This window comes from Cervus canadensis, chromosome 8 (genome assembly GCF_019320065.1).
Source record: "Cervus canadensis isolate Bull #8, Minnesota chromosome 8, ASM1932006v1, whole genome shotgun sequence".
NCBI classification, from domain to species: Eukaryota; Metazoa; Chordata; class Mammalia; order Artiodactyla; family Cervidae; genus Cervus; species Cervus canadensis.
In genome coordinates, this window is record NC_057393.1 from 35,972,035 (window position 1) to 35,987,177 (window position 15,143).

A 15,143-nucleotide genomic window follows, 5' to 3' on the forward strand; every position below is an offset into this window, starting at 1 on the left:
CAAAGCTTCCCTGTTCATCACCAACTCCTGGAACTTGCTCAAACTCACATCCATTGAGTCGGTGATGCTATCCAACCATCTCATTCTCTGTCGTCCCCTTCTCCTCCTGCCTTCAATCTTTCCCAGGATCAGGGCCTTTTCCAATGAGTCAGTTCTTCGCATCAGATAGACAAAGTGTTTGACTTTCAGCTTCAGCATCAGTCCTTCCAATGAATATTCAGGACTGATTTCCTTTAGGATTGACTGGTTTGATCTCCTTACAGTCCAAGGGACTCTCAAGAGTCTTTTCCAACACCACAGCTCAAAAGCATCAATTCTTTGGTGCTTAGTTTTCTTTATGGTCCAACTCTCACATCCATTAATGATTACTGAAAAAACCACAGCTTTGACTAGACGGACCTTTGTCAGCAAAGTAACGTCTCTGCTTCTTTAATATGCTGTCTAGGTTGGTCATAGCTTTTCTTCCAAGGAGCAAGCGTCTTTTAATTTCATGGCTGCAGTCTCCAACTGCAGTGATTTTGGAGCCCAAGAAAATAAAGTCTGTCACTGTTTCCATTGTTTCCCCATCTACTTGCCATGAAGTGATAGGACCGGATGTCATGATCTTAGTTTTCTGAATGTTGAGTTTTAAGCCAGCTTTTTCACTCTCCTCTTTCACTCTCATCAAGAGGCTCTTTAACTCCTCTTCACTTTCTGCTATAAGGGTGGTATCATCTGCATATCTGAGGTTATTGATATTTCTCTCAGCAAGCTTGATTCCAGCTTGTGCTTCAATCTGGATCTAGCCCAGCATGATGCACTCTACACATAAGTTAAATAAGCAGGGTGACAATACATAGCCTTGATGTACTCCTTTCCCAATTTGGAACCAGTCTGTTGTTCCATGTCCGGTTCTAACTGTTGCTTCTTGATCTGCATACATAATTCTCAGGAGGCAGGTAAGGTGGTTTGCTATTCTGATCTCTTTAAGATGTTTCCACAGTTTGTTGTGATCTACACAGTCAAAGCCTTTGGTGTCATCAATAAAGCAGAAGTAGATATTTTTCTGGAACTCTCTTGCTTTTTCGATGATCCAACGGATGTCGGCAATTTGACCTCTGGTTCTTCTGCCTTTTTTAAATCTAGCGTGAACATCTTAAGTTCACAGTTCATGTACTGTTGAAGCCTGGCTTGGAGAATTTTGAGCATTACTTTGCTAGTGTGTGAGATGAGTGCACTTGTGCGATAGTTTGAACATTCTTTGGCATTGCCCTTCTTTGGGACTGTAATGAAAACTGACCTTTCCAGTACTGTGGCCACTGCTGAGTTTTCCAAATTTGCTGACATATTGAGTGCAGCACTTTCATAGCATCATCTTTTAGGATTTGAAATAATTCAACTAGAATTCCATCACCTCTACTAGCTTTGTTTGTAGCAATGCTTCCTAAGGCCCACTTGACTTCCCATTCCAGATAACTATACAAAACATTACTTACCATTGGGGAAGCTGGGTGAAGTATACATAGGACCTCTCTCAGCTGTATTTGTAACTTCTTATAAATTTGTAATTACTTAAAAAACCAAAAAGAACCATGAACATGTATTATTTTTGTAATTATTATGCTATTTATTTTTTTCCCCTTGCTTTCAAAAAATCATTTAGAGAGCAATTTCCCAAAACTACAAAATAGCTCCAAACCTTTACCCTTAAATATAATCACAAAAATCTATTAGCTTAAAATTTGTATCAATAACTGAAGAAGATATGGGCATAAAACTCCATACCTAGTTAAGTGCATAAACTGTAAGGCACCAGTATTACAACACTGAAAGGCAAAAGCTATTCAGGTACAGCCTAATCCTTCCTAATCTAAGCTCTCCCAAAGGGCAGCATACTTTTCTAATATCTGGACCTTACAGGTAAACTTTGAGAGATGTCTGATCTTGTTATATTCAGAAGTAAGCCCCCAAAATGTCTTCCTTTAATTCTTTGGCACTTCAAATGAATTTAGGATTGTCTAAGGGAAAAATGCTTGCTGGAGGAGCTGTGTGAACAAGCTTGTTGTCCTGCTACTATATCTAGTCAAGCATTTGGATACTACAACTTTGGCAAATCCCATTAATACTTTAAGAAGTCAAAGACTTTAAAACTTCTAAAGAAAGTTCCTGTGAAGTAGTCAGAGGGGCATGTTTAAGCAAGCAGAATGTGTATACAATATAGTAACAAATATAATGCAAACAAAAGAAGATTTGTTTAATTATAGTGGAAATAATTGTTATTTAAAAGTGCCTTCTTCCTCATCATAAAAGAATAAACTGGACTAGTGGCAAAAGAATTGTATGTTATGATGCCTCAAGATTAGTAACAGAAGACAGAAATTTCAAAGTAAAGTCTTGGCAGACACCCAGTCTCCAAGGCAAGAATTATGGCCTAACAATTCCTTCATAACTTCCAAGGCTCGTTCATGTCCCTTTAGGTAGAAACCAAAGTTGCTTCAATTTGAGTCAAACACAAGTATATATTTATCAGTTTTCTCCTATCTTTCTCTGGTGAAGTACATTTGAACTTCTTTCCTAAATTTTATAACCATTTGAGGGCACGTTAGAGAGAGATTGTCAGACTATGTAGAAAAGGATAGAAAAGGATAGAAGAAATTAGGTGAGAATGGTAATGAGAACAGAGAGGGGGGTTCTCAGGGTACTTCCCTTATTAAACAATATTATTAAAAGGAACTACACTCATAGTTTAACATGATACAGAGCTGGCACACCAGTCTTGCCATCACCCTGATGAAGTATAGTATATTCAAAGAGATGGTAACTGCTCACTCAATCAACTAATGATCCCTACAATGCAAGTTTCACACAATGCACTAATTTTAGCAACAAAGATTAAGCATGCCATGAAAAAGATCTCTCCCATAAGTAAATTATACACCATTTTCCCACACAGATTTCACTAAATCATTCAAATAGTTCAGGAAACAGTTTCCCAATGGCACACAGTAGTTATTAAGAGAAGGAGGAATCCATCATATTAGATGATTTCCTCTACGATAATGTCCTCCTCAGCACACCATTTGGATTCTTCAATGGCTTTCTTTCTACACTCCTTAATTTCCATCCTATTAGCCAAGACACCTTTCTGAATCGAACAGTCTTTTTTTTTTTTTTTAAAGGCATACTGATTTATTTATTTATTTTTAACTTGCTATCATTAGTTTTATTATTATTTTTTTTTTATTTTTGGTCATACATTGATATGAATCAGCCATAGATTTACACGTGAATCGAACAGTCTTTATCTTCAACTTTATCATCTGTGATACTAGCTAACTCATCTCTCAGGTTGTGGAGCTCTTTTATTGCCTGCTGTTCAATTGTTTACCCAGTAGCTGGCTATAGAAGGCACTCAATAAACACTTGTTGAATAAATGAATTAGTAAATAAATAAATGACAATCCATACATACATAATGCCTTTTACTACAAATACTTCTAGGATTTCACTAACAAATGTTTAATTTACTTATGCACTTCCTGTTCCAAAGGTGTCTTAAGGTGTGTGTGCATGCTCAGTTTTCAGTTTCCCTGGAGCAGTGGTGATGAGATAACTGCTGTTAGGTCACATATGATGCCTTTGTGAATCTATTGAAAATACTGGACCCTGTTCTCAGAAATATGCACATATAGAAAAGATTTTGCATAAATCTAAACCAACCTATGATCCCCAGGTTAGAATCCCTGATCTAAAGGCACATAAGGACCTTTATGCAATGCAATCTATGTTATAACCAATTCCTGCTCATGGAGTTGAATGCTTAAGGAAACAATAAAAATAATAAAAAGCTTCAAATCATTCCTAACAGATCTGTCTACAAAGTGGTAGAATATAAGAACAGTCAAATCAGTCAAATCTGTAATAGTCAGGGCTATAATAGTCAGGGCTAATGGGCTGTTGAGTTACCTCATGCAGGTTATTGTATTGAGAAGTCCAGATTTGGAGTTTATCATGAAAGAAAATGGCATGTGTGTTGATGACATATGCAAGTAAGAAAACAAATCTGCGAAGGGAAGAGGGGTTTTATGAGCTACTTTTTTAAAAAACGGCATGCACTATACTCCTGTTCCAAGTATATGAAGTCACACTGGCTCAGGATATGGATAGTCAAGTTTTAGAAATTGATAATGTTAAAAAAAAAAAAGCAAACTAAAAGGAATCGGCTTATATTCAGAATTCAGAATGTCCATTGACTCTTCTGGGAGGCAGAGAATCTTCCCTGGGTACCATTAATAAAAGATGCATATGCAGGGTCACAAAATTACTTTTAAAAAACATAGTCTTTAAATTAAGTCAGATCAAAGAAGTGATGGATGGTAAAAGTTTTTTTAGGTGTACACGTCCTCCTTGGCTGCCAGGGAGGACTTGGTGATTGGGGAGAGAGACAAACTGAATAAAGCAGCTTTTGTTTCCCTAACTCTTCTCTATTTTGTATCTGAAGGTGCTTATGGTTAAGTTAATGTGACTACAGTCCACGGGGTTGCAGAGTACAACTGAGGACACATACCCACAAACATAATGTGTAAACTGAGAACATTTAAAGTCCTTTAAAGGACTCACAGAAGTGTTTTCATTACATTTTTAGTACCACTAAGTAGTAATACTATTTTCTTTGTGACATTTTGGCGTTAAGATTCTTAATTTGGAAGGTATTAGGGTTTTCTGTCTTAAGGAAAGGTACAGTTATCTCGAAAAAAGTCACTTCAAATGTATTTGCTTCCCAGGTGGCACAGTGGTAAAGAATCTGCCTGTCAATACAGGAGATACAGGCGATGTGGGTTCAATCCCTAGGTTGGGAAGAATCCCTGGGGAAGGAAATGGCAACCCAGGAGATGTTCTTCACAACAAACAAAATGTAGAACTTGATTATTTTATCAAAATACCTCTCTTTCAAAATTTTCTCATCTCATTTACAGTGCATTAGTAATGGAGGAAAAAAAAGTAGCAAATATATTCTTTATTTCTCTCCAAGTATGCATACAGTGGCTCAATAACAATAGCCTTGATGATTCACTAAGGAATGTGACAACTGTAAGGATCTGAACTCCATATGAGCTGGTATTTTAATTTCCCTCTTAAATCTCTTCATTCTTCACAAGCAATCCTGTGTTACCGTTTCATTCTTCTTAAAAAACAAGTTATTCTGTATGACTGACTGACTGGTTTACTAAAGCTAAGCAGCATTAATCCTCTAGTAATTACCATTCTTCATAAAATTATCTGAATGTTTTTTTTAAAAAAGGAAGTTCGACAAATTATTTTTGAAAGTTTTCTACTATTTTTCATCATTTTTGTATTATCTGTGTTTTAATATTTAAATTTCATCTATCTACTAAAAGGCTTACCTATTTGCTTTCACAGGCTTCTGTTTTAACCAGAACATAGTTCTAGAAATCCATAGATTAACACATTGCAGCAGTCCAGGTAATTCAGTGTTTTCAAACTGTGTTATAGAGCACTGATTTGCAGGACAGTAGGAGATTTTTTTTTTAAACACTATATTTGTGTGGATTCATACTTGGATTCTCTGCTCTTTCTCTTTTTTAAAAAAGAATATTCCATTTATTTATTTGGTTGCACAACGTATTAGCTGCGGCATGCAGGATCTTTCAGTTTTGGCATGCAAACTCTTAGTTGTGGCACATGGGATCTAGTTCCTTGAACAGCAATCGAACCTGAGTCCTCTGCATTGGGAGTGAGGAGTCTTAGCTATGGAATCACCAGGGAAGTCCCAAGAGATTTTTTTTTTAAAAAGTATTTTGTACTTAAACAAGTCTGGTGGTGGTGGTGGGAGGGAGGGATACACCTTAACTATAGGACTCTCAAAGCCTTCAATGTGCTAATAAAATTGTGAATTTACAAGAGAGGAACACAATATTCAGGATTTCCTAAAATTAACTGACTATAACCTACTTTCTTCATGACTCACTGTTCCAAATAACAGAAGTTTAGGAAATGTTGCTTTATTTAAGTTCTAGTTTATATTTAGTCATTGTTGATTGCTCAATTAAGGCATATACTGCCTTTGTCTAAATTCCTATAATTCCCCTGCTAAAAATATTTCTTTCTCCGTAAAAGAACAGTTGGTTTTGGAACAATGACAACATTTCTTTTAGTATCCCTAAATGACCAAGAGAAATCAAGAAGTGTTTGTAATGCTTACAGTTTTACATGAGAAGGCAGAAAAATGTGTCATGTATTTTTTAGAACTATTCCCATGAAAAATAACTGAAATAGTAAAGAAAATTTTATTTCTTTTAAAGTATGTTTTTTATAGGGAACATTAATTTATATGGAGTATCCCAATTCCTAATACCAAATTAGGAATATTTGGTAATACCTAAGCACAAGCTGGAATTAAGATTGCTGGGAGAAATATCAATAACCTCAGATATGCAGATGACACCACCCTTATGGCAGAAAGTGAAGAGGAACTAAAAAGTCTCTTGATGAAAGTGAAAGAGTAGAGTGAAAGAGTTGGCTTAAAGCTCAACATTCAGAAAACTAAGATCATGGATTCTGGTCCCATCACCTCATGGGAAATAGATGGGGAGATGGTGGAAACAGTGCCAGACTTTATTTTTTTGGGCTCCAAAATCATTGCAGATGGTGACTGCAGCCATGAAATTAAAAGACGTTTACTCTTTGGAAGGAAAGTTATGACCAACCTAGATAGCATATTAAGAAGCAGAGACATTACTTTGCCAACAAAGGTCCTCTGGTCAAGGCTATGGTTTTTCCAGTGGTCATGTATGGATGTGAGAGTTGGACTGTGAAGAAAGCTGAGCACCGAAAAATTGATGCTTTTGAACTGTGGTGTTGGAGAAGACTCTTGAGAGTCCCTTGGACTGCAAGGAGATCCAACCAGTCCATCCTGAAGGAGATCAGTCCTGGGTGTTCACTGAAAGGACTGATGCTAAAGCTGAAACTCCAATGCTTTGGCCACCTCATGCAAAGAGTTGACTCATTGGAAAAGACCCTGATGCTGGGAGGGATTGGGGGCAGGAGGAGAAAGGGAAGACAGAGGATGAGACGGCTGGATGGCATCACCGACTCGATGGGCATGAGTCTGAGTGGACTCCAGGAGTTGGTGATGGACAGGGAGGCCTGGCATGCTGCGATTCATGGGGTCGCAAAGAGTCGGACACGACTGAGCGACTGAACTGAACTGAACACACCAAAAATATTTTTTACTATAGCTGAATAATTTGCATTCACCTTAGTCAACATTTACTGATTGTTTACTATGTGCCAGGAATAGCGTTAAGCAATAGATGTACAGTAGTGAACCAAAAAGGCACAATTCTTATCTTCATGGCTTATCGCTTTGCTTTTTTCTTTTATGTTACCTGTATTGTTATGAATACTTGCTCCAGAACTGCTTTATTTTTAAAAATACCTTTGATGTGGTAGGGATATAGTTAGGCTGCTATTTTAAAACCTCAGCCCTATAACTAATTTCCTAATGAGGTATGGCATGAATCATGAAGTATAAGCATACAGTTAACTGGGAGACAACTGAACCCATGTTACTTGTATATTAGAAATACATATCATTTATGTTTCAAAGTCTTGTGTTTTATAATTAATTTACATTGAAATTAATTTGGCTATGAGAGCCAAATTAATTTGAAATTAATTGGCTATGAGAGCCAATTCTTTTCACTAAATCGTCCTGGGTCAACTGGATAACATATGGAACATAATGAATCTTGAACCTTACACTCTATACTATGCACAAAAATCAATTCCAGATGCACTGTAAACCTAAATATGAATGGTAAAACAATAAAACTTTTAGAAAAAAACATTTACAATTTCAGGGGTAGGTAAAGACTTCTTAAATTGAACCATGAAAAGAACTGATTAATCATGAAGGAAAAAAATGATAAATTGGATTTCATTAAAATCATGAGCTTTTATTTAACAAAAGCCATCAGTAAGAGTTAACAGACAACACAGAGCAGAAGATACCTGCAATACACACACTTGAGAAAGGACTAATAGTCAAAATATACAAAGAACTTCTAGAAATCTGTAAGAAGTAGACAATCCAATTGAAAAATAAATGGGAAAAACTTGAAAAGGTTATTCACAAAAGAGGATATTGAGACAACAGATAAATGAAAAGGAGTTCAATTTCATAACTTATCAAGGAAATGCAGATTAAAGCCACAATGTAAAAGTATTTAATACCCACTAGAAAGCCTGAAAAGGAAAAGACAACTAATATCAAGTGATAGCAAGGATGCAGAGCAAAAATAACTCTTCTACACTGCTGGCTGAAGTATGAAGTATGAACTAGTACTCCTGCTTTGGAAAACTGCTTCACAGTATCTATTATAACTGATTATAAACCTATCCCCCTGACACAGCAATTCCACTCCGAGGTAAAATACCTCAACAAAAACATGTCCACATTCATCAAAAGACATGCAATAGCATGTCATGTTAGCACAATTTATAACAGTAAAACTGGAATCAATTCATATCCCCATCAATGTATAAATTACTGCATTTTTATATAATGGTAGACTCGGAGAAGGCAATGGCACCCCACTCCAGTACTCTTGCCTGGAAAATCCCATGGATGGAGGAGCCTGGTAGGCTGTGGTCCACAGGGTCGCTAAGAGTCGGCACGACTGAGCGACTTCACTTTCACTTCTCACTTTCACACATTGGAGAAGGAAATGGCAACCCACTCCAGTGTTCTTGCCTGGAGAATCCCAGGGAGAAGGGAGCCTGGTGGGCTGCCGTCTATGGGGTCGCACAGAGTCGGACACGACTGAAGCGACTTAGCAGCAGCAGCAGCAGACTACATAGCAAAGAGAATGAATGAACCACAGCTACATGTAACAGCATGGATAAATTTCACAAACATAATACTGAGCAAAAGAAGACAGAACCAAAAAGTGAGTAGTACATGATTCCACATATATATGCCTATATGCTTAGACACTCAGTTGTACCTGACCCTTTGCGACCCCATGGACTGTAGGCCATCAGGCTCCTCTGTCCATGGGATTTTTCAGGCAATACTGGAGTGGGTTGCCACTTCCTTCTCCAAGGGATCTTCCCCACCCAGAGATCGAACCTGCATTGCAGGCAAATTGTTAACGAACTGAGCTACTGGGGAAGTCCTGATTCCATGTATACAAAGTTCAAAATCAGACAAAATTTATCTGTGGTGTTAGAAATCACTATAGTTATTATCCTTTGAGAGGGAGAAGTGCAGTGAAGGGTGGTGGTCTCTTTCGAGGTACTTCCTAGTGAAGTTGTTCTTTTCAATCTGGGTGTTAAAGAGATGTATTCACTTTGTCAAAAATTGGCAACAGTACACCTATGAGTTGTTTGAATATATGTTATATTTCAATAAAACATTTATCTGAAAAGTGCTGTGAGTTCCAAATATATCTTACACAATGAGAATTCTCTCTTACATTCTCTACACACAGTTCAGAGGAATGATCCCTCTTCTTTTCCCTATTTTGCCAGAAATAAAATACTTGAAAATGGAATCTAATCCTATATAGGAAAAGAAAAATTGTAATTTTTATGGCATAGGGTTATTGCTCCTTGGAAGAAAAGCTATGACCAACCTAGACAGCATATTAAAAAGCAGAGACATTACTTTGCCAACAAAGGTCTGTCTAGTCGAAGTTATAGTTTTTCCAATAGTTATGTATGGATGTGAGAGTTGGACCACAAAGAAAGCTGAGTACCAAAGAACTGATGCTTTTGAACTGTGGTGTTGGAGAAGACTCTTGAGAGTTCTTGGACTGCAAGAAGATCAAACCAGTCAGTCCTAAAAGAAATTAGTACTGAATATTCATTGGAAGGACTGATGCTAAAGCTGAAACTCTAATACTTTGGCTACCTGATGAGACGAGCTGACTCACTGGCAAAGACCCTGATACTGGGAAAGATTGAAGGCAGGAGGAGAAGAGGACAGAGGATGAGATGGTTGGATGGCATCACCAGCTTGATGGATGCGAGTCTGAGTAAGCTCCAGGAGTTGGTGATGGACAGGGAAGCTTGGAGTGCTGCAGTTCATGGGGTCCAAAGAGGCAGACACAACTAAGCAATTGAACTGAGCTGAACTATAATAGGCAGCAGAAAATGGTATAGAAAATGACTCAAATATAGGCTAATAAGAACCACGTATTTGATTTTCACTACAAAAAGATACCTCTCTAAGGGTTTAGACTATATATTCCCAGATTTTTTTTCTTTTAGTCACACGGCATGTGGGATCTTAGTTCCCCAATCAGAGATCAAACCTATGGCCCCTGCAGTGGAAGCACAGAGTCTTAGCCACTGGACCGCTGCAAGTCCCCTAGTATCACATCTTTAAAGGCTCTTCATATGACAAGGCATCCGATCTCTCACTACCCTTGTAATTCTCTCTTATGTGTTCTCAAATCATGCAATACTTAAAGCACAGTCTTAACAGCCACAAATCACAGTAGTTTAACCCAAATATCACACATTCATTAATGCAGTCTAAGAATTCCCAGCATACTGCTGGTTCATTTGGAGGTTAACTAAAACAACCAGATCTTTTTCATAATAAAAGTCAGATTTACCACATTCTGTGTTTTTAAAAATTTAATTTTAAAAAAGTTAAATAGAGCACTCAATATTTTTCTTGCTAAATGTAACTTTGTTGGCTTTGGCTTATCACTCAAGTCTATGGAGAGCACTTTGATTCTGTCTTCTATGTATTTATCCAAGTCATCATTTTAAAAATATGCTCATCCCAAACTGTCAAAGACAGACATCAAGAAGGTGTTGCCAGAATCTTGACTTAAAGCAGCATTTCCCAAAGTATGTTCACGTAATACAACTCCAAATTAGCAAGGGATGTATTCTGTGAGGAGTTTAGGTAATGTTGGGTTACCAAACCATTTCTCAGTCCTTACAATTCTAATGCACATGGTAAATTTTTAAGAAGAGATTAGAGTATAAAGTGTTTCCTAAACTTAGCTGACTTAGACTCTTTTTTAAAGACGTCTTTTCTCATCTTGAGAAATCAGTGTTCCTGGAAAGACACTTCAGGACATATTGATTGAGGGTGATAATGATACATTAGCCAACATTCTCTGGGGAAGAGATTGTTTTATTAGCTTCAAACCTATCTAACTGCATTATCATCTAACCTACCTCAACCTCTCCCTATTATCTGAAGGATTATCAAGATATTGTCAGATGTAGCAATAATATCTTGCCAGTCTAATTTATCACAAAGTGAAATAGGACCAAGTAAAGAGGATTTGGTATTAGGATTATTAGTGAGCCATGAATGCTCAGTCTACTGTGAGAATTATGCTCAATAAGAAGCTATGAAGGTAAGAGATATATTTTTAAAGTTTCCCACTAACTTGGCTACATTTTAAAAGTTTTAGTGATTAAACACTAATATTTAGTTTCCTGGGAAATTCAGTTATATGGGACACCTCTTTTTTCAGTGACATTTAGTGAAATTTTGCTATGTATTAAGAATGAGTTATTTTAAAATGTATTACTAAATACTATATATTATATAAAAAATCTTATAATAAAAATATTTAAAATTTTTAAGGTTTTCATTTTACATATTTTGAAATTCTTTTGTAATCCATTTGAAAGATTATATTTAACAAAAGACACGGTCTTTGTAAAAGAAAACAGATACACACAAGTGTATCAAAGTCCGTCATCATTTAGTGACTCCATTTCAGAACTGGGGGTAGAAGGATGGTAGGCTTTACTTACTAAAAAAGTATACACAGACAAATCATGTTCAAACAGCACATTTAAAATTGAGTGAGGAAGGATACTCACATAAGACAGTACCAGTACTGCTAATCCTCCACACTGTCTACTGGGTCAGTAGGTCTTAAAATGTTGTTGAGATAACTGGCTTCCATTAGCAAGCATGTGATTGGCAGGATGATAAAGTCTTTTCACTCACAGGTCAGCTATTTCCTTTTCTTTAGAAGAGGGCAATTCTGATGATCCATCTTTTAGCTACAGTCTCTCATTGAGTCCCAATTCTCTTGCCTTCAGCTTTGATATGGTTCTAACTTTCCCCTTGTATCAGCTCATACTTGTCATCAACTCCTCTATTCAGAACAGCAAGTATCAGGAGTTTGACCTCAGGGCAAAGTCCGGGTGGGCAGGTAAAATTTGACCACTGGACCTACTTCCTAATCTTTCATACCCAACAATTCATGAAGCAGTATCAAATTCAAACTGAAAGACAGAAGCATGACCTCTTATAAGTACTATGAAAAGGGCTCTTTTGCCTTTCTAAGTACACTTGAAAAGAACTGTCAGCTGCCCTATTAAGACAGAAACGGATCACAGGCCACGAAAAAAAGAAGGAAAAGTGCAGAAATTCAACTGAAATGTAAATAAAAGTGTTAGCACCCTCTCTATGTTTGGTGATATACTACTTTACATAAAAGTGTTAAAATAATATGCTGCTATGAAATATCTTTATGATGGCAGGAACATAACACTACTGAAACTTTAAGGCATCCTTATTTAAATAATTACTGACACTGATAAAAAAATTATATCACTTTATATGAGATTAAAGTTTTCAAGACTAATTTTATTTTTGGCCAATTTCCATACCTAGAATTTTACCAGTAAACTATTTGTAAGTTAATCTGAAAAACAAATATAGGTGAAAAATAACTATCATTATCAAGTTATTATTAAATCCACGCCTCTGAAATCATAAAATTAATGTTATATCACCATGGTCCTGTACTTAAAGAATTAGTTGCACTTTGTTTTAGAACAGATAAGTACAAGAAGAAAGTATGATTAAATGTTAACATTAATAATCAGGGGAAATAATTTTAAGCCTCTTTTAAGACTAGAAAAATTAATACATAAAAAGCTAGCTCATCAAAATTTTCTATCCACTACTCACTTTCACTGCATACTAACTACCATACTTTAAAATTGTTTTTTATATTAACTGGTTATTTCTATATTAATCTTTTAACAGTTCTATGTACTTGTAACTCTAAATGTTTTAGAATTCTAATGTCAGAATTCTAAATGTTTTAGAACAGACTTTTTTTATTCACTTAAAATTTCTTCAAGAAATTACCTTGATGAGGAAATGTCAATCTGGACTTGTGCCTTTAAGTGCACATACCTGATAAGTAAATCAACCAAAAAGAGTTGAAATGTTTATTAATATTTATAAGTATGCTTTCATAACAATTCCCTAGTGGGCTATATGCTTGTAAAGAGAATTTTTTTGCTGTCAAATGATGATTGTTTGAAGGAAGAAAGTACCTAGGATCAGTTTTAATCTGCTATGAACCAACCACCTGTCTGGACAAATCAAGGAACAGAATCTTTGCCAAAAGCATTATAAATTATGTGATCCTACAGCAACATGGATGGACCTAGGGATGGATGGACTTACCATACTAAGTACGTTAGACAGAAAAAGACAAATACCATGTGAAATCACTCATATGTAGAATCTAATTTTAAAAAAATGACACAAATGAACTTACTTACAAAACAAAAACAGACTTACAGAGATTGAAAACTAAATTATGGTTACCAAAGGGGGAGTGTGGAGAAGATGGATAAATCAGGAGTTTGGGATTAACACACTCACACTACTATATAGTAGTATAGTAGTATGCTGTGTGCTGTGCTTAGTCGATCAGTCGTGTCTGACTCTTTGCAACCCCATCGCCAGGCTCCTCTGTCAGAGATTTTCCAGGTAAGAATACTGGAGTGGGTTGCCATACCCTCCTCCAGGGGATCTTCCCAAACCAGGGATCAAACCCAGGTCTCCAGCTTTGCAGATGGTTTGTTTACCATCTGAGCCACCAGGGAAGCCCCATAGTAGTACCGCACAGGGAACTCTACTCAAAATTCTGTGATAACCTATATCAGAAAAGAATCTGAAAAAGAATGAATATATGCACGTGTATAACTGAAACAATTTGCTGTACACCTGAAACTCACATAACATTGTAAGTCAACTATACTCCAAGAAAATTTTTTAAAAAATTATGTGATCCTATCTACAATCCTACATGAGATCATAAACCAGAACAGCATAAAATTCATATAAAACTGAAAAAATGGTAAACAATAAATATCAAAGGACTCAGTTTTCCATATAATCTTACTAGGAGCAGGAGGACAGCAACAAAGGTAACTACTTGTGAAGAAAATAGATCTACCATCAATAGTAAGAATATCTTCTGGTAAACTGAAATGGAAGTTCAGAATCCACTTTCTTCATTTTCTACTATCTTCCCCAACTTAGTAAAGCTAAAACCATCTACAGATCTAGGTAGCTAACCATCTATAGATCTAGGTCACTCATAACAGTATTCCTTGTTTGGCATAATACACGAGTGCTGACTGTAAACAGAAATAAATGATTATATTTTATATGTTCAGTAATTTACAGATTATAATTGGGCAACAGGAATGGCTTTTCTAATTTCCTTCTAAACCTGACTTGAAATACGAGTTATTTCCACACGACTCACTGTCATATAAGTATTCCTAGCCAGACTGTGATTCTCTAAAGGAGTGTTAAGCTCCATAAGGATGGAACTATCTCTAATATTACTTTTGTGTGGATTTTAACCACATCTCCCCTCTCCAAATAATTAGTATCTAGTAGTTCATAAATACTTATTGAACATTGGCTTGGAATGAGCAAAATCAGCTCTATGTTCAAACATTTATTGAAATCAGAGCTCTTTAACATCACTGTGGAAGAGTTTATTCATACCAATGGTGGAACCTCATCTCCAGTTATCTCCACCCCTCAAAGAAGATGGGAGCATTAAGAGACTGATATTTAATTCTATCTTCATCTGGTTCTTCTTGCCAAAGGCAGCAGTCACTCCTGTTGTCAATCCTAACACTCCTGAGCCCTCTTACTTGGATTTATCCCTCCTCTACACTCTTGCAATCTCAGCTTGATTAAACACCTTAATCCTGGGATTAAGAAAGAAAAAGGAGGGGGAAAGAGGAAGAAGAGCATAAGAAGAAAAATTATGAGGGAGATGGGACAAGGTAATATGGAGAAAATAAAGAAAATGACAATATAGTAGAGAAGT

General features: G+C 36.3%; 1 protein-coding gene across 10 annotated transcripts in view; it reads right to left on the reverse strand.

Annotated features, from left to right (window-relative positions):
* The window catches only part of EXOC6 (exocyst complex component 6), a 193,942-nt gene that overhangs the window by 17,729 nt on the left and 161,070 nt on the right, over positions 1-15,143 (reverse strand). The window lies entirely within an intron of this gene.